Source organism: Canis lupus, chromosome X, assembly GCF_003254725.2.
Source record: "Canis lupus dingo isolate Sandy chromosome X, ASM325472v2, whole genome shotgun sequence".
In the NCBI taxonomy this organism is placed as follows: domain Eukaryota; kingdom Metazoa; phylum Chordata; class Mammalia; order Carnivora; family Canidae; genus Canis; species Canis lupus.
The window spans coordinates 114875518-114899851 of record NC_064281.1 but is presented as its reverse complement, the minus strand read 5'-3'; the positions used below and the strand labels follow the sequence as shown (position 1 = coordinate 114899851).

At 42.5% G+C, this 24334-nt stretch overlaps 1 long non-coding RNA gene across 1 annotated transcript; it reads left to right on the top strand.

The window, feature by feature from the left end:
• Positions 1–1858: 1858 nt before the first annotated feature.
• Positions 1859–22197, top strand: LOC112668464 (uncharacterized). The gene is made up of 3 exons (XR_003141695.3): positions 1859–2095; positions 6950–7088; positions 21700–22197. It is a non-coding gene; the product is annotated as an uncharacterized LOC112668464 (long non-coding RNA).
• Positions 22198–24334: the final 2137 nt, after the last annotated feature.

Below are 24334 nucleotides of genomic sequence, written 5' to 3'. Positions count from 1 at the left end.
GAGAGGAGTTCAAAGAATTTGCAAGGTGCCACTAGATACCTGGGCAGGTAAATATGACAGGGCTCTGTAAGAGAGGTCCAATCTTGTGTTGAGTTATAGCACTACAAAACTCAAATAATAAAGGCAGAGTTAGGTAAAGAAATAATTTATTTGAAGAGACTATTGCAATAGGGAAAACGCTCTAACCACAATATCCAAAGGCATCTTAAACTTGAACGGAAAAAAGCCTTTTTTTTTTTTAATAGGGAAGGGTAAGGAGGGGTAGCAGGAGCTTTGCAAGGAATGGGAAGCTGTGGGATCAGTGGCCAGTATGATTTGGCGGGGATGGGAGTGGAGGGTTAACAGGAAATATTTCTCTTGAGGGCAGCCAGCAATGAGCTGCATCTCAGTGCCTGGTTAAGCTTGAAAGTGAGACAAAATTTAGGGATCTTTGGAGAAGGGAAGTTATCAAAACAATGGGTTACTTACGAGTAATTGTATGAGTTCTTGGTTGTTACCATTCTGAAAACTCCCTGAATTCCCACTTTGCCTCTCTCTTCAAGTTGGTATTGCTCAGTGTTCTCAAGAATGATTTAAAACATCATACTTTAGGGCAGCCCGGGTAGCTCAGGGGTTTAGCGCGGTGGCTCAGCGGTTTAGCGCCACCTTCAGCCCAGGCCGTGATCCTGGAGATCCAGGATCAAGTCCCATGTCGGGCTCCCTGCATGGAGCCTGTTTCTCCCTCTGCCTCTCTCCCCCTCTCTTTCTCATGAATAAATAAATAAAATATTTAAAAATAAAATATCATACTTTAGGGTCTTGGCTTCAGCTCAGGTGGTGATCTCAAGGGTTGTGAGATCGAGCCCCGCCTTGGGCTCCTTGCTCAGAATGGAGTCTGGTTGAATTTCTCTCTCCCTCTCTCTCTGCCCCTTCCCTCCGCTGCTTTCTCTGTCTCTCTAAAATAAATTTTAAAAACCTTAAGAAATATATCATACTTTAGAAAGTCAAAGCCTCAGAATAGCCAAGTTTCCAGTGTAACCATGTCCTCAGCTTCTCAGACTTCTGTGTTCCCTGGTCAAACTAAATGAGCTCGTAGCTTTTTCATATGTGTCAGATATGTTTATCCAGATCCATTTCTGCCACTTTCTTAGCATTATTGGTAGCTTTAATTAAGTACATATTTCATATTTAATTAAGTACATATTTCATAAATAAGTACATATTTCATAAGTACATGAGTTGAGATCATCTCAACTCCCTATGCAGACCTTGCTACTGAGATTTCAGGTGAAATTATAACCACTTTCCAGCAAGAAGATGAAATCATGGTGTCCCAAACTTTTAAGCAGGGGTCTTATGGCCCCTTTTCCACACGTGCTGTGACCACTGCAGCCACTATCCCCCCAGGAAATGGCTCTTGGTAAGTCACTTTTATTTTTTTTCTCCCCAGCGAGGTCCCATATGTGTAAAATGAATCAGATATATATCAGGATCTGGAGTAAGACACATCTGGGTAAAACGGTGTTACTACCTAGTTTGGGACACAATTTCTAACTATACAGGCGGGGAGATTTTTTTTTTTCCCCTGAGGGAACCAGGGGAAGCGCCACCCTTGTCTACCTGCTTCAGGACCCCTTGGCATGTCTCTTCCATCTTCGCAACCGTGGTCGTGTGTAAAGTCTTTTCTCTTGTCCCTGAGAATACTGCATTGAACGTGTTCCTGGTTATTAGCTCCCTGACCCTTGGCCTCCGCCGGGCTCTGGGGAACTACATCACCCAGAAGGCTCTCCTCCACGAGCTTCGGCGTCGCTGGCCAATGGAGAAGCTGGAGATGGACGCTTCCGCGCACGACGCGCCCGTCGGGGCGGGACTTCCGGCATTGCCCGTGAGGCGGATATTTTAACTGTTCCCGGCTCCGCAGCGCTGTGTCGCTCTCGACGTGACTGGAGGGAAAGTGTTGTCCCCACTGCACAGAGCCGGGTCTGAGGCTCGGTAGTGTCGCTGCCTGGTGTCACCCGCCGCGGGGCCTGGGCCGTTGGCCACGGAGTTCCGGTCCCCACCCGTGTGGGAGGCTCCCCATCCGGGGGAGGCGGCTGCGCTGTGGGACCCCGCGCAGGTGGGTGCTGTCACTCCCCGGTGGTCACCCGCCCGACGCCACCTACCGACCCTGAAGCTCCGAATGAGGGAGCTTGCTGAGGTCACGGAAGCCCGGGCGGCTGTGTCCCAACACAGAGGGGTGCCCTGAGGGGGGGGGTCCCCATTTCTGACAGCCAGTGGGAGAAGGAGTGGGGGCGTTGCCGGCAAGGAGGACAGGCATGTGCAAAGGCTCGGAATGTGCGACTGGGTCGGGAGCACTTGGGAAACCCCGAGGGAAGTCAGGCATCCGCGCCCTGTCTGCAGGGACTGGAGCGTGAGGGGCGGGTCACACCCGGAAAGGCACCTGGACAGGTGGACCTTTTTTTCTAGGGGCGCTACCAGCCATGGACAGTGGTGAACACAAGAGGGACATGATCTGCGTTAGGATTTTGAGTTTCCCCGAAAGTTGCTCAGGGGAGATTGGGGGAGTGGGACAGTGGAAATGAAGGTGGAGGCAGGGAGACAAATGGGGAGACTGCTGCAGTAGAGTCCAGGAGCATTAGAATGGGGTCCAGGCCAGTGATGACAGTAGACGAGGGCAAAGTACCCTGAGGACACATAGAGAGCTTAGGGGTTTCTGCATCCTGTGAAGAAAAGTCGGGAGTGAAAGACCACCCCAAGTTTTTTGTTTGTTTGGGAGACAAACATCTGGGAGAGTGGAGATGAAGAAGTTGGGTGGAGGGAGCAGGTTGGGGGAGGGAGAGATCAGAGGTTGCATTTTGAACTTGGTGATTCTGAGATGTTCCAGAAAAGTGAGGGCGGGGAGAAAGATAAAGAGATGGACAAGTGGACAAGCAAGTCTGAAGTTCCAGGGGGGGGTCTACACTGGGGATGTCCAAGGGAGTTTTAGATCTGGACCAGTACATGGCCTGGGGAGTGGATATAGGAGAGGGAACCATAAGGTCGTTGGTATTTGCAATGGGCCCGAGGTGAGAGATGGAACTGCTGGAGGGGAGGCACAGGGTGTGGGCATCCCTGAGGCTGCCTCCAGAGGGGAGAGGGCCTTCGGTCCCATTGCGTTCTGGCCGTTATCTGAGGGAGGGGAGGCCAGGGATAAGGAGCTGAGGGTAAAGAGCCAGGCAGGAATAGAGACCGCGCTGTAGGGTGGTATGTATCAACTGCCCTGTGGGCTCAGCAGGACCTTGTGTCTCATTCCTGTGAGCACAGGAAGAGTCAGCTAGGCCAGTGGAACAGCCTAGGCCAGACCGGGACAGGGGTGCGGCACCTCTTCGAGCTCCCTCAAGCCCTCCAGCAGGAGTGTTGGGCCAGTGCTCTAATGGACATTTCCATGAGCAGGTTCTCCGGCAGGGGACCGTGTGGCGCACAGGCTGCATTGCTGAAAGACCTAGTATCTCACCAGCCTGCTTAGACGCCCCCTGCCCCCTGCCCCCGCGCACAAATTTATAGATATATTTATTTAGGGAATGATTGCTTCTTTAGACATTTCTCTAAATAAAAACCCACAATGTAAATTTAGATTTACACGTTTAACTACTTAAATTCACACACGTTCTTACCAATGGTTTGAAAAGTTACTATATCTCCAAACATTTGATTAAAATCACAAGTTTCAAATATCACATCCTCTTAAATGCTTAGTAAGCAGGAAAGCCGCCCACATTTTCAAAGGCTCATCACCTCATTGCACCAAGGTGTTAATCCTGTAGACAGAAAAGCTGATACTCCGCACTTGACATGTTACACTAAACTGATAGCAACAACAGTCCTATGGGATGGGTACCATTGGTGTGCCCATTTGACAGATCAGTACATTGAGGCACAGAGCAGTTGATTCCTTCTGTAAGGTCATGCAGCTGGTGTGGGGCAGCGCTGGAATTTGAACCCAGGTGTCCCTTTGGATGCAAACATGCACCAGGGCCAGTCACTTCTCTAGGAGCCACTCTGCTCTTATCACAGACCTGATGACTGTCAGGACTTGCCTAATTTTTTCCTTTGTTGTGACATGGATCGATCCAATCCCTCACTTCATTGCAGGCTTGCCCCAATGTCTCCTCCTCTGAGATGCCTTCCTTGGTTGGTCCATGGAAAGTTGCCCTCCAGTCTCTTGTGTCCTTACTCTTAATTGGTTGTCTTTAGGATTCTCTTGATCATTTGTTTAGTTCCTTGTGGATGATCTCTCTCCAACTCGGGAGTATAAGCTTCTCTTTGTGCTCTATCCTCAGGCCGAGAGCAGTGCTGGTTTGTAACAGGTGCTCAGTAAATGAGTACACGATGCTACCCTTCACAGACTCCCTACCATGCCTTGGAAAGTCCCATCATTGGAGACCATCTCCAGCCTTGTCCCCTTCTATTCTTCCCTTGCTCACAGCCATCCTGCCAGGCCAACCTGAATATGCCATACTCTTTCCTACTTCCTTCCAGCTTTGGCCTTTGGAGTTGCTTCTGATGGGGACACTGTTGCCAGATGACTCCTTAGCAGCCCTTTCACATCCTTCCAGGCTCTACTCAAATGTCACCTCTTTGATGAGGCCTTTCCTGGCAGTTCGAGCTAAAATGGCCCCTGTCCCAGCCTGCTTTCATTTTGGCATTTTTGTGCAGGGAATTTGGCACAGTTACAAAAGCAAAAATGCAGGCTAGGTTGAGCCTTTCCGGGTTGCTGATGGAGTCAATAGGAAAACTAGTAGTCGGGGGGATCCCTGGGTGGCTCAGCGGTTTAGCGCCTGTCTTTGCCCCGGGGTGTGATCCTGGATACCTGGGATCGAGTCCCACATTGGGCTCCCTGCGCGGAGCCTGCTTCTCTCCCTCTGCCTGTGTCTCTGCCTCTCTCTCTCTCTGTGTCTCTCATGAATAAGTAAATAAAATCTTTTTTTTTTAAAAAAAAAAGGAAAAATAGTAGTAACAAAACAACCGTAAGTGCTGGCCTTCATTGAGCTCTTGATATGCACTGAGGGGAAGCTATTTTGTACCACCTCATTTAACTCTCTCCTGTTTAGAGTTCAATTCTGTTCTTATCCCTACTTCACAGAAGAGACACTTGAGGCTCAGAGAAGTCAAGTTACCAGCCCAAGGTCACACAGCTCTCAAATAGCTGCAACTGAAACTCATTATGCCAACCACCAAAGCCTCCACTCCCAACCATGACAGTACCCATAGTGGTCTGGGGAGGCCTAGGGATGGCATCTGAAGTCACCTTTGCAGAATGGTTTTGGGCTTAGGAATGAGGAAGGCACTGGGAGCATTTTGGGGAGATGGGACTGCATGGGCAAAGGCAGGAATATGGATTGTTCCAGGAGGCTCACTGAGAGGGCCGATGTGGTTGCTGAGAGCCCCCTACATCTGCTGAGACATGTCCCAGCAGACAAAATTGTGTGATCATTTGCAGCATGTTCATCTCACCCTCACTGTAGTGACAGGCAGGTTTGGGGGTTATACACATAACCCCTGAGCCAGAGGGACCTGAGTTCAGATCTCCTCTTATAAGATACATGACTCTGGTTGACTTGCTAGATCTCCCTGAGCCTCAGCACACTGACTGTGACATGGAGATGATAGTGTTGACCTGGGTTGTGGGAAGATTAATATAAGCAGCAAAAACATACCGAGCACAGACATGGGCCGGGCATCCCAGTGTCTGCCTTATGAACATCTCCTCTTGCCTTCTGACAACAGCCTGGGCATGATTAGTCTTACTGGTGCAGAATTCACTGCTCAGAGAAATGAAGTGACTTCCCCAAGATCACACAGCAGGCAAGTATCAGATTCAAGAAGCTCAATTCAAGCCTAGGAGTTGGCTCTACTGCTGGAGACATTTCATCACCGTAACATGGTTTGTCAGGGCCTCAGCTCTGAGCCAAGCACACAGTGAGGACCAGGGAGACTCAGCAGCTGCTGCTGTTGCCATTACTGGTGTGATGATTGCCGTCGTGATTTCCTCCGTTGACGTCCTCAAGTGCTTACTATGTGCTCCTCTCAGGACACAGAGGCGTGTTATTGTCTTGTGTCATTCTCCACTGGCTTCCCCTACAGCAGACTTTTTACTCTGACGCAACTGCATTCTGTGCAAGGGCAGCGTCCACCTCCCCCTTGAGCCCAGCGCAGAGCGAGGCCCTCAGGAGGTGCATAGTGATTAGGACCTTGGGTACCCCTGGATCTTTTCCAGGGACAGAGTGACAGACTCTAATCCCTGCCTCCCTTTGCCTTCCTAGGCATCAGCAACCTTTGAGGATGTGGCCATGACCTTTCCTTGGGGGGGTCCTGGCCCAAAAGATTGAAAGCAGAGGTCCCTGCACTGGGAGGTGGTGCTGCAGACCCAGGTGACCTGCTCTCACTGGATAGGTTTTTCCTTAAGGTGTTCCCTTAGGGAACCTGCAACCACCTTCATTCTGCCCCCACTGTTCAGGCCTGGCCAGGCCAGATTTCCCTCTCTCCTCCCCATAGCTCCTGCCTCATTTAGGTCTCACATCCTACCTGGTCTCCCTATGTGCCTTCCAGGGAATGGTGGGGCCAGGATTAGAATCCCCTTCAAAGTGGCTCAAAATGAAGGGAGAATTTATTGGAAGGGAATGGGGAGCTATTGCAGAAGCCATGGGCAGAATGTCCAGCTGGGCCCCATGACAGGCTGAAATCAGGAACTGAAAGGAACCACGGTAGTGGTTCTTGTGGCTCTTGTCATGGCTTTTCTGCATCCTCTCTGTATAGCTGATTGGCTCTTTGTGCTGCAGATCATTCTCTGAGGCCCCCAGATTCCTTGCCTCTACTTTTCTCTGCGAGTTTTACATCCTTAGTCTCTCCCTGGAGTCAGGCTTTCCTACATGGGCATCCCAGAGGCAGGAAAGGGCCACCTGAGCCTGTTTCCCTCTGCTTCTCCCTGCAGTGCCCATCATAGGCTGGACTCAGTCTGAGATCCTTATCCTGGATTTCCACAAGAGGGAAGCTGGCTGGCCCAGGGGTATGGGGTGCCCAGAGCCCCACAGCAGAGGCCCTTGGTGAGGAGCTATTTTCCAAGAAGAAAGGTGAGTCTGGCGCCCAGAAGGCATTTACCATTACCTCTCACCTGGTATCCTTTAGAGGAAAACACAGTCTCAGTTATAGGCTTAAAGCTTCGTTGTCCCCAGAGGGGACATTCCTGTTATAAATGCTCACTGCCATCCAGTGTCAGGTGTGGTACTTGAAGGCAGCTCTACAAACATATTGAAAGCCTTCTTTCTTCCAGAATGTTGTCTCTCCCCTTGAGCATAACTCTTTGTAAGAAATATGAAAGTCCCGACTTTTGAAATAATTGAAACGTATAAGAAATCAGAATAGTAAGTATAGTGTTTTATGAAGTTATTATAGTTATGGAGATAAGGATCCATATACAAATCAGCACATTGTATGACACCACTGAAAGCTGTTGAGGGCTTGAATTAAAACAAAATCAACAGTAACATACTTTATGTGGTTTTGAATGCCCCTCACTTGTTCACTTTTGCTCCTGGTCCACTTGTTTGATTATTCTTCGTCTTTAGTGTGGAATGGGGATGGTTGTGTAGCTGTGTGGGCTTCCATGTTGACTCCTCATTCTTTCTGCTAACAGGTGTTGCTTAGCCTCCTTGATCCTCTGTAGGGGGGCTTCTCTGTGTTCAACTCAGCAGTTATTTAGGAGTGGAATTAGATCTAAAACAAAATACTACACACAACCAAATTGAACTCATGATCAACTCAGAAAAAACACTGAAAAGACATCTCATTATTTGATCTGGTAAAGGACTGTGAATGTCACTGTAAAGTGACTGGAATTTTTTAAATAATTTTTTAAAGTTTGTATTTTTTAAAGTTTGTATATAATACATGCAGTATTATATTAGTTTCAGGTGCACAATATAGTGATTCAACAATTCCATACATCACCCAGTGTTCATCATGATAAGTGCGCTCCCATCCTCCAGCCCCCTCCCCTCTGGTAACCATCAATTTGTTCTCTATAGTTAAGTGTCTGTTTCTTGGTTTGGTCGCCTCTCTCTTTTCCCTTTGCTCCTTTGTTTTGTTTCTTAAACTCTACATATGAGTGAAATCATGTGCTATTTGTCTTTCTCTGACTGACTTAAACTTTGCTCAGCATTGTACTCTCTAGCTCCATCCCTGTCATTGCAAATGGCAAGATTTCATTCTTTTTTTTAGGGCGGAATAATAGTGTGTGTGTGTGTGTACCACATCTTCTTTATCCATTCATCAATTGAGGGACACTTGGGCTGCTTCCATATCTTGGCTAAATAATGCTGCTATAAACACAGGGGCGCATGTATCCCTTTGAATTAGTGTTCTTGTATCCTTTGGGTAAATGCCCAGTAATGCAGTTGCTGGATCATAGGGTAGTTCTATTTTTGAGGTCCCTTCATACTGTTTTCCAGAGTGGCTGCACCAGTTTGCATTCCCACCAACAGTACAGGAGTGTTCCTTTTTCTCCATATCCGTGCCAACACCTGTTGTTTCTTGTGTTATTGATTTTAGCCATTCTGACAGGTGTAAGGTGATAGCTCATTGTAGTTTTGATTTGCATTTCTGTGATGATGAGCATCTTTTCATGTGTCTGTCTGCTATCAGGATGTCTTCTCTGGAGAAATGTCGATTTATGTCTGCTGCCCATTTTTTAATGTTTTTTTTAAAAATATTTATTTATTTTTTTGAGAGAGAAATAGTGACAGAGAGCACAAATGGGGAGGAGAGGGAGAAGCAGGCTCTCAGCTGAGCAGGGAGGGAGCCTGAGGTGGGGTCTTATCCCAAGACCCTGGGATCTTGACCTAAGCCAAAGGCAGACACTTAACTGACTGAGCCACCCAGGCGCCCCCTGCCCATTTTTTAAATTGGATTATTTGGTTTTTGCTTATTGAGTTTTATGATGTCTTTATATATTTTAGATACTATCCCTTTATCAGAATGTCATTTACAAATATCACCTCCCATTCTGTAGGTTGCCTTTTAGTTTTTTTGATCATTTCCTTCACTGTGCAGAAGCTTTTTATTTTGATGAAGTCCCAGTAGTTTATTTTTGCTTCTGTTTCACTTGCCTCAGGAGACATATCTAGAAAAAAGTTGCTACCGCCAATGTCAGAGAAGTTACTGCCCTTGTTCTCTTCTAGGGTTTTTATGGTTTTAGGTCTCACATGTAGGTCTTTAGTCCATTTTGAATTTATTTTTGTGTACAGTAGAAGAAAGTGGTCCAGTTTTATTCTTTTGCATGTGGCTGTCCAGTTTTCCCAGCACTGTTTTTTGAAGAGACTGTCCTTTTCCCATTGTATATTTTTTCCTGCTTTGGTGAAGATTAATTGACCATATAATTGCAGGTTTAGTTCTGGATTTTCTATTCTGTTCCATTAGTCTATGTGTCTATTTTTGTGCCAGTACCATGTTTTGATTACTACAGCTTTGTAATATAAATTGAAGTCCAGAATTGTGACGCTTCCAGCTTTGCTTTTCTTTTTTAAGGTTGCTTTGGCGGGGGGGGGGGTGGCGGGGGAGAGGCACTTGGGTGACACAGTTGACTCAGCATCCAACTCTTGGTTTCAGCTCAGGTTTTGATCTCAGGGTTGTGGAATCAAGCCCTGTATTGGGCTTTGCACTCAGCGGACAGTCTGCTTGAGATTCTCTCTCTCTTTTCCCTCTGCCCCTCCCACTTGTGCTCTTGCTCTCTGTCGAATAAATAAAGCTTTAAAAAACGATTGCTTTGGCTATTCAGGGTCTTTTGTGGTTCCATACAAATTTTAGGGCTGTTTATTCTAGTTCTGTGAAAAATGCTGTTGGTATTTTGATAGAGATTGCATTGAATGTGTAGATTGCTTTGGGTAGTATAGACATTTTAACAACATTTTTTTCTTCCAATCCATGAGCATGGAACGTCTTTCCATTTCCTTGTGTTGAAGCTACTAGAATTAATAGGTGGACCAGAGTGAATACATGCAGGTATGTGTGGGCGTCACAGTTATCACCATGGGCTTATTCTGATGCTACTGTCACTGGTCAAGGTGTTTTAGAATTCCTTTTTGTGATTAACTTGAGGCTAATTTTCAGACCATACGAGATACTCAGTGTTACCTCAAGTTAACAGATTTAGTGTATAGAGAGGTCTAAAAATAACCATGTCCTCACACTGAGCCCTCTTCAGAACTGGTTCAAGGATCACATACCAGTTTGATTGTATTACCAGAGTGGACAACTGCCATTCCTGTGTGCTTTGGCCACCTATCATGTTGTCTGTACATGTATACTTTTATAAAAACTAGGTGCAGAGTTTTCTCTTTGTGTAAGATCAGTGCCTCTTTGGGCCCTGCCCATCTTCCTCAGCAGTGGCTTTGTGCTGTGGCTGTGCTTGTAGCGGACCTCCTGGGTGTGGGAGAGTAGGAGGCTCTCTCTTTCTCTTTCTTTCTCTCTCTCTCTCTCTCTCTCTCTCTCTCTCTCTCTCAACACTTCATTCTCAGCAGAGGATCCTTTCCAAGAAGGAGTCTGTCCAGAGCTTCCTGGAGCCTTGAAGCTCTCTGCTTATTTGAGGCTGGGGAGGAAGAACCCTCCTGGCTATGAGAGCTCTGCTCAGCACTCACTGCTATATCCTTATTCAAAAAAAAAAACAGAAAACCAAAATATTATGCAGGAGTCTGGACCTCAGAAATGACTGCAGGAGGAACACAGAGTTGAGGAGATGGATCTGGCGTGCAGGTGCTGTGCTGTGAGCTCCTGGTGTAACACCTGCCCTTCAAGAATGCCCCACATGGTGAGACCTGCAGACATGTCCTCTGAGAGCATGGGTGCACCTGAAGCATTCATGGGGGAGCTCCTCTATGATGGTTGCTGGGCTTGAGTTATCTGGATGCAACCAGAGGGAGCCTATATGGTCATGAACAGAGGTCTGAATGGATTTGGGGAACAGGGAGGAACTGATAGAAGGAAACTATTAGACTTGCATGCTTCTTCCTGACGCCTCATAAGTAGCTCTTTCATTTCCTCCAGCGATTCTTTACTGAGCCCAGACTCTGACCTCAAGGTTGCTCACAGACAGGGCCTCAGAGCAGCTGCCCGTGGCTGGGGGCTGGAACATCCCTGAGTCCAGGTTTACTTTAGGAAGATGCTGACTCCTGGACTCAAATGGCTTTCTGAGCTCTATGTGCTCTGTTCTTTGTGCTTATGCAGGGAGCTGTCCTGGTTCTGCTACCTCATCTGTTAGGTCCTCGCCTATTGAAAACTTCTTAATAAAAGTGTTTGCATTTTGTATTGTTGTGTGTTGAGTGTGTGTTTGTACCCCCAAGTAGAGTCACTGCTTATATAGGAAGCTCTTTCCCTGTGAAGATCAGAGATGGATAGTTCCCAGACCAGCTCCCTTTATTGCTCTTCTTTTTATTTTTTTTATTTTTTTTTATTTATTTATGATAGTCATCACAGAGAGAGAGAGAGAGAGAGGCAGAGACATAGGCAGAGGGAGAAGCAGGCTCCATGCACCGGGAGCCCGATGTGGGATTCGATCCTGGGTCTCCAGGATTGCGCCCTGGGCCAGAGGCAGGCGCTAAACCGCTGCGCCACCCAGGGATCCCCCTTTATTGCTCTTCTTAACACCATGTCTAATATTCAGCGGGGAGATCGATTGTTCATTAGTTATTGGCCTTACTGTGCCAATTGAGAATTATGCTCATATCAACCACTTTAAAAACCCTTCCTAGTCTCTGTTTCCGCTTTCTCAAGTCAGCTTCATCTCTGGAACCACCCAACTGTATTTTATTTAATGTTTTGTCTCTTCTTCCTACCAGGTATTTCCTAAGGCCCCAGGGGCTGCTGGCCAAGGTCATATATGGCTTGTCACTCTGCACTCAGTTGTGACAAAAGTCTTAGATTGGAAATTGTCCTTTCTAATATCATCCTTAAAACTTTTCTCTCCTTTTCCTATTTGCTCTCCCATGGACACTGGAAACTGCACCTTCTGACATTTCAGCCTCCATTTAATTCCCACCTTATTAAAAAATGCCCAGCATTCTTGTAGCTCATGCAACCATTGTAGCCTATGCTACAAGTCCATACAAGACTGTAACTCCAAAAAAAGACTGTAACTCCAGTACAACTTCTTCAGTCATCACTGACATCTTACTCAAATTTCCTTTTTCACTGGGGACCTGGACTCTTGGCTCATAGTCTCTCCCTTCAACCCTATTCCTGTTACTAGCTGCTATGACTTAAGCATCTATGGTGGGTGACCCAACCAAAGCTCCATAACCTCAGTTCCTCACCCTCTTTACTTCTAATGATCTTTTTTCCCATTGCCAATCCCATTCCACTGTAGCCAAGACTTCTGTGGTTCCACTCTGGACATTGCCATCATGACATGCTGTCAGTACAAACCTCCAAAACATGCCTCCTTCTCTCATTACCCCCATTTATCTGTTCATGCTCTTAGCTTTCTGCCTCCACACATTCAGATATTTTATAATCTAAACTTCTTGAATTTTTTAAAGTTTTATTCAAGTAATCTCTACACCCAACAGGGCTCCAACCCACAACCCCAAGATCAAGAGTCACATGCTCTTCTGACTGAGCCAGCCAGGCACCTGTATAATCTAAACTTCTAAGTCACTGAAACCATTATATCCTTATTCTCAGTGACGTCCTTCCCTCTATAGAAATCTTAGATTGCATGTTTTGTTATTATTACAAATCCCTTGAAAACAGGATTGAATACTGCATTGTCCTAAATGGGAGACACATGTTGCTACTGAGAAATTGAAATGAGGCCAGTAAGACTGAAGGACTTAATTTATTTTTTGACAAAATTATATATATATTATATATATATATACATATATATATATTTAAGGTGTATAAAGTAATACATTGATATGTACACATTGTGAAATGACTTTCACAATCAAGTTAATGAACACATCCATCATAAAACATAATTGCCTTTTTTTGGTGTGGTGAGAATACTTAGTATCTAGCAAATTTCAAGTATACAATACAATATAAATAAAATATAGTCACCCTATCACACATCACATCTCCAGAACATATTCATTCATCTTGTAGCTAAAAGTTTGTTTTATTTGACCAATATCTCACCATTTCCCTCAACCCCCAGTCACTGGTATATATTGTACTAATCTCTGATTCTATGATATCAAGTTATTATTTTTATTATTTTATTTTTAAGGATTATTTATTTATGAGAGAGAGAGAACGCACAAGCAGTTGGGGAAGGGTAAAGGGAGAGGGAGAAGCAGGCTCCCTGCTTGATGTGGGACTTGATTCCAGAACCCTGGGACCTTGACCTGAGCCAAAGGCAGATGATTAACCGACTAAGCCACCCAGGTGCCCTCTGATCTCGACATTTTAAATTCCAACATACAACTGAGATCATATAGTATTTGTCCTTGGTTTATTTCACTTATCATGGGTTTCTTTTCAATTTCTTTATTCTGTTCTTTTGGCCTATGTGTCTGTTTTTATGCCAGTACTATGCTGTTTTAATTATTATTGTTTTTAAAGATTTTTATTTATTTATTCATGAAAGACACACAGAGAGAGAGGCAGTCATGAAAGACACACAGAGAGAGAGGCAGAGACATAGGCAGAGGGAGAAGCAGACTCCTTGCAGGGAGCCTGATGCGAGACTCCATCCCAGGACCCTGGATTCATGACCTGAGCTAAAGGCTGAGCCACTCAGGCATCCCTATGCTGTTTTAATTAGTATAGTTTTGTAATATGGTTTGAAATTAGGAAGTGTGAGGCCTCCAGCTTTGCCTTCCATCTCAAGATTGTTTTGCCTACCCCATTCTTTTATGGTTCCATATGAATTTTAGGATTATTTTTTCTATTTCTATAAAAAATGCCATTGGAATTTTGATAGGGATTACACTGGACCTGTAGGTCACTTAGGGTAGTATGGACATTTTATTTTATTTTATTTTTTTAAGATTTATTTATTCATGATAGAGAGAGAGAGAGAGGGGCAGAGACACAGGAGGAGGGAGAAGCAGGCTCCATGCCGGGAGTAGTATGGACATTTTAATAATGTTAATTCCTCTAATCCATGGACACAGATATATTTCAATTTATTTGTGTCTTCTTCAGTTTCTTTCATCAACATCTTATAGTTTTCAGTGTCTCAGCTAAATTTATTCTTACGGATTTTATTCTTTCTCATGCTATTGTAAGTGGGATTGTATTTTTTATTTCTTTTTCATACAATTCATTTTTGGTATGTAGAAACACAACAGATTTTTTTAAAGTTTTTATTTATTTATTCATGAGAGACACACACACACACAGAGGCAGAGACACAGGGAAAAGCAGGCTCCACGCAGGGAGCCCAATGTGGGACTCCATCCCGGGACTTCAGTACCACGCCCTGGGCTGAAGGCAGGCGCCCAACTGCTGAGCCACCAAGGGATCCCCACAACAGATTTTTATACGTTGATTTTATGTATTGTACATTTACTGTATTCATTTATTCTAAGAGTTTCTTTGTAGAATCTTTGGGGTTTACTATATATAAGATCATGTCATCTTTTTTTTTTTTTTTTTTTTTTTTTTTTTTAGATCATGTCATCTTTAACCAGAGACAATTTAACTTATTCCTTTTCAGTTTGGATCCCTTTTATTTCTTTTGCTTAGATCATATTTAGATTATACTTAATGATAGATAGGAGTGCCTTGGTGATGCCTTCAAGCTCTAAGGAACTAGTTTCTTCAGAGGCAAAATAAAGTGAATAAAAGATTTAAAAATATAGTGTAGTATAGGCACTGGAATGAAAACCTGGGAATCTGGACTCTGATTAACTACCAACATGTTGCTGAGCAAGAAATTTTTTGGTTTTGCTCCTCTTTCCCTAACTTACTTAATAAATGGGTAAAATGTATTACATATAGTTGGTATGCTTTCAAACTCAGTTTTGCTTTCTATTTTACTGAAAATATCCAAATACTATTTCATTAAAATTGTTCATTAATAAACACTACTGACCTCATAGGTTATGATTAAAGCAAGATCAAAAGAACCCACATACCTAAGGCCAATTTCGTATTTTACTTGCTAATCCTTCTTATCAACCACTAGTTAATATAACCACTGTTTTCCTAAATATAACATTTCTTCTAACTCTACCCTTTTCCTTAAAATAGCTTAAGCTTTGTGCAAAAATGATTTTAGCCCTAACATATATGGCTAATTTCCTGTGAAAAGCTTTTGTAATTCAAAAATAAATGTCAAGAGGTCCTAAAAACCCAGAGGGATGCTACACTGAGAAATTGTTATTTCATTCACCTAGACTCTGTAAATAGGAAGGGGGGCAGGGAGAAAGAGAGGGAGAGAGGTGTGTGTGTGTGTGTGTGTGTGTGTGTGTGTGTGTGTGTGTGTGGTGTATGTGTGGTTAGTTGCTGGTACCTAGTGAATGGGAAGGTGTGGCCTGTGTTCAATCCTCAGAATACTTGGGAAGAATTGGGAGCTTACATAGAGCTTCTCTGAGATCAGGATGGGGCCAGACTCTTCTGCCAGCAAAACCTTCCTTATGTATAAGAAGTATCACTGCCTCCTGCACATTCCAATCTCCTCAGAGATATTTCTTGGCCTCCTTTTCTCCATTACACGACTCTTCTCAGCTGTTGCCTGTGTAGGAGGAATCTTTCCCCGATTGATAAAGACTTCAGTTTCTCAAATAATCAGTAACAAGATGCTAAGTTTCTTTCCCAAAGTTCAAAATTAGTTAGCTGGATGCTAAGAAGCATACCTGATTCTTTATTTCAATTCCTCAAGAGAGAAAAAAAATACTCATTAGCACTATGCCTCTACACTCAACCCTATGATCATCCTTTACATTCAAGAGGACATTTCTCAGCTGCCTGATTGTATCTCTTAACCTTAACTCTTTGTCAATTGAAGGTACAGCTTTGATAGTTCAAACATGCATTGAATAGTCCCTTAGCAACCACTGAACTCACTGGGTTAGGTACTAAACTGTAATGTGGTAGAGAATGTCTCCTGAAAAAGAAAAGCTTTGAATTACACAATCTAAACTTATTGGAAGCTAAATCAAAATATGCCACATTTAATTGGTGTAAGAAGATTTTTCAAACAGATGGAATGTAGTGTCACTACAGCCTCCAGTAAGCTTAAAGTGGAAAATTCCTCCTTCTTTTCTTCACCTAAACTAAACCAGATTTGTCGTTCAATGTCTCTTTGCTCTGCTTGAAATTGCCTGGCTTGTTTCAGCTCTGCTAGGGAAGCGCACACAACAGGCGCTCCAACACTTAAGAATTCATTATTAAGGCAAGCAGAATGAGAAAGTCAACAGTGCCCTGAAATTTAAAGAAAAAGCAAAATTACTCTAGCATTTTGAGGATTTCCTCTTACGTTTGTGAGATTGAGGATTTATTCATATGGAAATCCAGTAAAGAAATCTATATAACTGGCATTCTACTCCCAGGAGGGCTTTGGTTGTCTTTTCTGTCCTGGAGCACTAATTTGGAAATCCCAAAAAGATGGTTGGTAAACTTTAATGTGCAGAGGTGCCATGTTTTCATTTAAAATGCAGATTTTTGGAGTCATGTCTATTTTAGTTGGTCTGGCCTAGGGTATCCAGGAATAGGCCTTTTAAAACAAGCAACCCAAGTGACTTGGTGCAAGTCATACTGAGATTACAACATAAAGGAATCTGACCTAGACGACTGCCTGAAGTTTGGAGACGTGAGCTGATGCCAATAAGTCCCAATCCTGCTATAAACATGGAAATGCTGGATAAGATTTAACAGAAATTGCTTAATATAGAAAGAGAAACATAAAAGCCATAGAAATTATAAGTACTTTCCATCAAGATTTTGTTAATTCTCATAATTCTTCAAGGGACAACCAGTATTAAGATACATACTAGGGCTAACTGTCATGATGAAATTGAGATCTAAAGATGTGAGATAACTTAAGATTATACCATACATTCCATAGCTGTAATTGAAAGCAGGAGAGGAAGTTAGCTACCAATTCAATACTTCTGACCAGTCTACAATCTCAGGTAAGAAGAAGCAGTAAGGTGTATATAGTTTAGAAAGAAAGGAAGAAAGTTATTTCTAGCTGATATGATTGTCTACATGGAAAATATATCTACAAAATAAATTTTAGGAAGAAGATTTCTTAGGCAATTTATACACACAAGATCAAGGCACCAAAATGTTTCTATAGAGTCATCACAGCAAATTAAACAAGTTTATAATGATTTAAATATTCATAGTAGCAACCAAAACTATGGGTGTGTGATGGTTAATTTTATGTCTCACTCTGCCTGGGGCACAGGGTGCCCAGACATTTGGCAAACCTAATTCTGGGTATGTCTCTGATATTCTGGTGTTCCTTGATTAGATGAACATGTGGATTGGTAGACTGAGTAGAGCAACTTGCCCTCCATAAAGTGGTTGGGCCTCATCCAATCTCTTGAAGACCATAAGAGAACAAAAAAGGCCAAGAAAAAGGAAACTCCTGCCTGCCTTTTCAGCTGGGACACTGGTCTTTACTGGTCTTCAGACTCAGACTAAAACCAGCTCTTCTTGGGTCTCTGGTCTTCTGGCTTTTTGAATGGAACTTACACCATTGGCTCTCCTGGTTCTCAGGCCTTTGGACTCAGACTGGAAACTACACACCAGATCACTTGTGTCTCCAGCTTACTGACTGCAGATCTTGGGACTTCTTAACTTCCATAAATTTTCAACTAATTCTTTATAATGATTGTCTCTCTTTCTCCAGATGGATATATACACACGTCCTATTGGGTCTATTTCTCTGGAGAACCCTTGACTAATACAGGGGTATCCAGGAATTGCTAAAATAATGTACAAGGCCTCCTCATGTATAGGAAGAAATTATATTGCTAGCTCTTCAAGGCTGAACAAACTGGGGATCCCTGGGTGGCGCAGCGGTTTGGCGCCTGCCTTTGGCCCAGGGCTTGATCCTGGAGACCCGGGATCGAGTCCCACGTCGTGCTCCCGGTGCATGGAGCCTGCTTCTCCCTCTGCCTGTGTCTCTGCCTCTCTCTCTCTCTCTCTCACTGTGTGCCTATCATAAATAAATAAAAAATTAAAAAAAAAAAAAAAAAAGGCTGAACAAACTGATAATCTCCACCTGCAGGCTCAAGCCCGTTTCATCTTATGTTTGAATCCTAAATAAAGCAGGAAGTATATCTATACTTTCTTGTGCTCTTCAGCCCCCTTATACTAGAACAGTGGTTCTCAAAGTACAGTGCATGGACCAGCAGCATAAGGATCAGCATCATATGAGAACTTATTAGAAATACTTCACCTCAGATGTATTAAATGATAAGCATTGGAGTTAGATGTTCAAAATCTGTTTTTAAACATATTAACATGCAGATGCTGATTCAATAGGTCTGAGGTATAGGCCTGAGACTATGCATTTCTGATAAACTCCCCTGTGATGCTGCAGCTCCAGGCTTTGACTAAAATAGGTCTGGGATTTACAGTTAAATCATAATTCCATATGCAGAGTTCCAGTTAAGCTGGATAGATTCTTGTATTGCTTCCTTAGTATTGACAATCAGACTTAACCTTAGGGCATAGTTCCTCAGAAGCACCCCTAATCCTTTCTCCTCCTCTGTCCTCAAAGTCATATTTCTTCCTTCCTATAATCAAAATCTTGTTTTAAAAAATATTTTACTTATTTAGAGAGAGAGAGAGAATGCATGATCTGGGGAAGGAGCAGAGGGAGAGGGAGAGAAAGAATCCCAAGCAGGCTCCACACCCAGTGTGGAGACCTATCCCACAACCCTGAGATCACTACCTGAGCTGAAATCGAGTTGGACACTTAACCAACTGAGCCACTCAGGTAACCCTCAAAATACTTTGTACAAGTGTGTGTGCATGTGTATACATGCACGTCCATACTCGCTCTTTCACCCAGGCACTCCAGGGGGCTGGAGGTGGTGAGTGTATATCCCTACCTCATGCTTTTGACCAAAGTACCTATCTTGTGTACCATGCCCACCATTATACTGTAAGTCTACTCTGAATTTAAGTCTGGTACATAATGTCCCATCTTTATGATTTGTTCATGATAGTCCTTCATCCTAGGCCAGGTGAGTGTTTTATAAATTTGGCAAATTATCTCAATTCCCAAAAGTCTTCAGATCATAATTTGAGAAAAAGTGCAATAGAATCTAAATGATGTTACTTTAGGTGGTCATTTATTTCCCTTTAAACACAAATGGAAATACAGAGAGACATGGGCATAACTCTTTCAAAGATAACAATCCAAATAATTCATAATATGCTTTTATTAATATTTTAAAATTATTAACATGTAAATAAAACACTTAATCCTCATAGAGATCTCAGTGTTAAAAAAAAAAACAGGCTTAGATCAGTGCCTATAGCCCCAGTATGGTGGGTTAATATATCTAGAGGATGGCTACTCTAACATCTGTGTCATGAGATACACCACAGTATAATAGTTAAGATTGTAGGCTGTTATTTTTCACAGAACTACAACAAAAATGTCTAAAATTTATATGGAACCACAAAAGACCCCAAATAGCCAAAGCAATTTTGAAAAAGAAAAGTTAGAGGTATCACAATTCCAGACTTAAAGCTATATTACAAAGCATTAGTAATCAAAACAGTATGTTACTGCACAAAAATAGATCAATACAAAAGAATAGAGAATCCCGAAATGAACCCAAAATTATATGGTCAATCTTCAACAAAGCAGGGAAGAATATGCAATGGGGAAAAAAAGTCTTTTCAACAAATGGAGTTGGGAAAACTAGACAGCCACATGCAAAAGAATGAAATTGGATCACTTTCTTCACCATGCACAAAAATAAACTCAAAATGAATTAAAGACCTAATGTGACACTTGAAGTGCTAAAAATCCTGGAAGAGGGCACAGGCAGTAATTTCTCTGACATTTGGCTATAGCAATTTTTTTCTAGATCTGTCTTCTGAGGCAAGGGAAACAGAAGCAAAAATAAACTCTTGGGACTACATCAAAATAACAAGTTTGCACAGCAAAGGAAACAGTCAACAAACTAAAAGGCAACCTATGGAATGGGAGAAGATACTTGCAAATGACATATCTGATAAAGGGTTAGTATCCAAAATATATAAAGAACTTATAAAACTCAAAATACAAAAAACAAACAATCCAGTTAAAAAATGGGCAGAAGTCATAAACAGACATTTCTCCAAAGAAGACATCCCGATGGCCAACAGATGCATGAAAAAATGCTCATCAAGACTTATCATCAGGGAAATGCAAATCAAAACTATAATGAGCTATCACCTCACACCTATCAGAATGGCTAAAATCAACAAGTGCTGGCAAGGCTATGGAAGAAAGGGAACCCTTTTGCACTGTTGGTGGGAAGGCAAACTGGTGCAGCCACTGGAGAAAACAATATGGAGGTTCCTTAAAAAGTTAAAAGGAGAAGTAGCCCTAAAATCCAGTAATTGCACTACTAAGTATTTACCCAAAGAATACAAAAACCCTAATACAAAGAATGCAAAAGGATACATGCATCCCTATATTTACAGCAGCATTATTTAGAATAGCCAAGATATGGAAGCAGTGCAAATGTCCATCAACTGATGGATGGATAGAGATGTGGTATATATACAATGGAATATTATTCAGCCATAAAAAGAGTGAATTCTTACCATTTGCTACGATGTGAATGGAGCTAGAGAGTATAATGCTTAAGCGAAGTAAGTCAGAGAAAGAAAAATACTATACAATTTTACTCATATGTGGAATTTAAGAAACAAAACAATTGAGCAAATGGAAAGAGAGACAGGGGCAAACCAAGAAACATACTCTTAACTATATATATAGAAAAAACTGATGGTTACCAGAGGGGAGGGGGTTGGGGGGATGGTCAAAATAGGTTATGGTGATATGGGGTGTACTTGTTTTTTTTTAATTTTTTTTAATTTTTATTTATTTATGATAGTCACATGCAGAGAGAGAGAAAGAGAGAGAGGCAGAGACATAGGCAGAGGGAGAAGCAGGCTCCATGCACCGGGAGCCCGACGTGGGATTCGATCCCAGGTCTCCAGGATCACGCCCTGGGCCAAAGGCAGGTGCCAAACCACTGCGCCACCCAGGGATCCCTGGGGTGTACTTGTAATGAGCACTGGGTGATTTATGGAAATGTTGAATCACTATATTACACACCTGAAACTAATATAACACTGTATGGTAATCATACTGGAATTTAAAATAAAATTTAGAAACTTACAGGGTGTTGAGCCAAGGTACTTGCATTTGCTTCCTGTTATTTTTTTTAAGTAAGCTCTATGCCCAACTCTGGGGCTTGAATTGCATGCTCTACTGACTGAGCCAGCCAGGTGCCCCTCCCATTTTTAAATTATACCTTTTTTTTTTTTTTTTTACTAGCTGCGTGACCTTGGGCAAGTTATTTAATTAAGTGTGGTGAGCAGTCAACATCATTTTATGCATACACACACACACACACATATATATAATGTGAGAGTGAAGAGGTTAGATGCTTTCTAGACTGTTCTGTGAAAGGGTAGGTTTCTGTATTAGGGATTAGTAATAATTGGTATGATGGGGAAGTTGATTTGGCTTTTGCTCTTTTTTTTCCCCATCAGCAATGAAACTTCTGTACCATATAACAGCAGCTGAATGCACAGCAGTGAATCCAGCAAACCACAAAGGTTGCACAGCAGTGAATCCAGCAAACCACAAAGGGGTCCATTATTCTATATGATGGGTTGAATTGTACCCCCCCACCAAAATATATGTTGGGAGTCTTAACCCCTGGTAGCTTACGATGTGAAGCTTATTTGCAGACAGAGCACTTACAGAGGCAATAAAGTAAGGTCATTAGAGTGGACCGTGATCCAATATGACTGATGTCCTTATGAAAGGGGGAAATTTGGGCACAGAGACACACATAGAGGGAAGATGATATAAAGAGACACTGGGAAAAGACAGCCAGAAGAGGCCTGGAACAGATCCCACAGAGTCCTCAGAAAGAACCAACCCTGGCCACATCTTGATTTTGGACTTCTAGCCTTCAGAACTCAGAGACAATAAAATCTTGTTGTTTAAGCCTCCCTGTTTGTGGCACGTTTTTATGGCAGCCCTACAAAACTAATACACTGTACATGATGTCCATCCCCTACCTTGCTCTTCCTCATAGCTTAGACAACCTGCTCTGCTTGGAAGTGCTTATCAGTCCATTCTCACAGATCTGTGTGCATTTTACCTTTGTCCACATAACTCAGCAGTCCTAACCCTTCTACTACCTTCCATCAAGTTACCTTTAACCCTTCTTGGTGAAATCATATATCTAATGTAATTTTGTTAGTGATTTACCCCATCTTTTAAAATTTCTCAGGACTTTGTTAGTTTTTGTTTGTACTCTGCATTATCTATTGCATGATTTTTAAAAATTTTATTTATTTATTCATGAAAGACACACAGAGGCAGAGACATAGGAAGAGGGAGAAGCGGGCTCCTCACAGAGAGCCTGATGTGGGACTCGATCCCAGAACTCTAGGATCATGACCTGGGCCGAAGGTAGACCCTCAACTACTGAGCCATCCAGGCATCCCTGTTGCATGATTTTTTAAGTGGTCTGTCACAACCGTATTCCCTCCACAAACCCTTTTATATTTTATGCATTAATTTACCAACTGTGAAGTTTTCCAGGAATGCATATATTGCATTGTTCGTTTTCCTATTGCTGCCTAAAAAATTATCACAAATTTTGTGTCTCAAGTAAAACATACATTTATTATCTCAGTTTCTGTGGACCAGGAGTCAGGCATGGGTTAGTTGGGCCCTCCTTTTCAGAGTCTCACAAAGCTGCAATCAAAATGCTTGCTGGAGCTATCTGGAGTCTTGACTGGGGAATCTTCAGGATTCACTTTCTGGAAATTATACTATTAAGAGCCCTGGATATTTACTATCAGCTGGCAGCTGTCTCCAGATCCTGGGGGATAACTGAGGTTATTTCCCACATGGGGTTCTTTAATATGGCTGCTTACTTCATGCCCACAAGGAATCTCATTGCAGTCTGCTAAAATAGAATCTTATATAATGTCATAATCACAGTTGTGACATCCCATCACCTTTGTCATAATCTGTTGGGTAGAAGGAAGTCACAGGCTGCCCATCCTCAAGGGATTATACAAAAGCATGAATACCAGGAGGTGGGAATCATCAGAAGTATGGCAGGATTACATTTAATATAAAATACTCGTGTACTTTCCCTGCATAGTGTGCCACTTAGACCTCAAGAATTATTCGTTGTATTCGGACCACCTAACCTTGGTGAACAGATGTCCAGGCAGGTCTCAACTCCATTTCCAGGTCAATACACGTTTCGGGATTTAGGCATATATTCTAGTATTCAAAAATTCATACCCAATATCTAACAGAAAAAAAAAAACTACATGAATACTATAAAAACTAATGCCCCTTCCCATTTTCCTAGGCTTAATTTCTCTTCTGTTTTCCTAATGGAAGTTGGAGTTCTAATTTCATTAACAGGGATGGAAAAAGAGAGGTCTGACACCTGCTTCTTTGTTCAGTGATTTTGTTTTTGTTTTATTTTGAAACTCCCTGCCCTGGATTTTTTCCTGGCCCCAATAGTTTGACACTTCAAGTATGGATTAGCCAGTTTGCTCATTGTCTTAAACTGTGTACATTGATTTTTTTCATATCCTACGGTGTTTACAATGAAGGACACCCACATGATGCTTGTAAAAGCAGCATCTTGAAAGACGTGTTTAGGAAAATGGAAATTGATTTTTTCCATAATATTTTATACACTATGGCATTCTAAAAGTACCAGTTTTCAGACAAGTCCTGCTGTTCTTCACAAAAGGGTAAACTATGGCCTGTACAAATAAAACATGCAGTCTCATTTAGTCTTCCTTTTTAATCATCTAGTCTCAAATAGCTTTTCCATATGTCAAATCATTTTTAATGTTCAATGTATTAGTAAAATGGCTCAGTACTAACCACTTTGGTATTTTCAAATAGGAGAAGTATAGTTGAATCTTCCAAATTGCATTTACAGTGAAAGATGCTTCATGCCAGTGACTCAGATCTTGACAAATGAGGCACGACATTCATTACTTTAATGTTTTCCCCCTATTGTGATAGAAATACATAATGACACAGCCTAAGTAATGTGAAATTATTCAGCAATGTAAGAAAAATTTCAATAAGCACTGCCTACCAGTTATAGTTCTTAAGCTCATCTTCAGATTT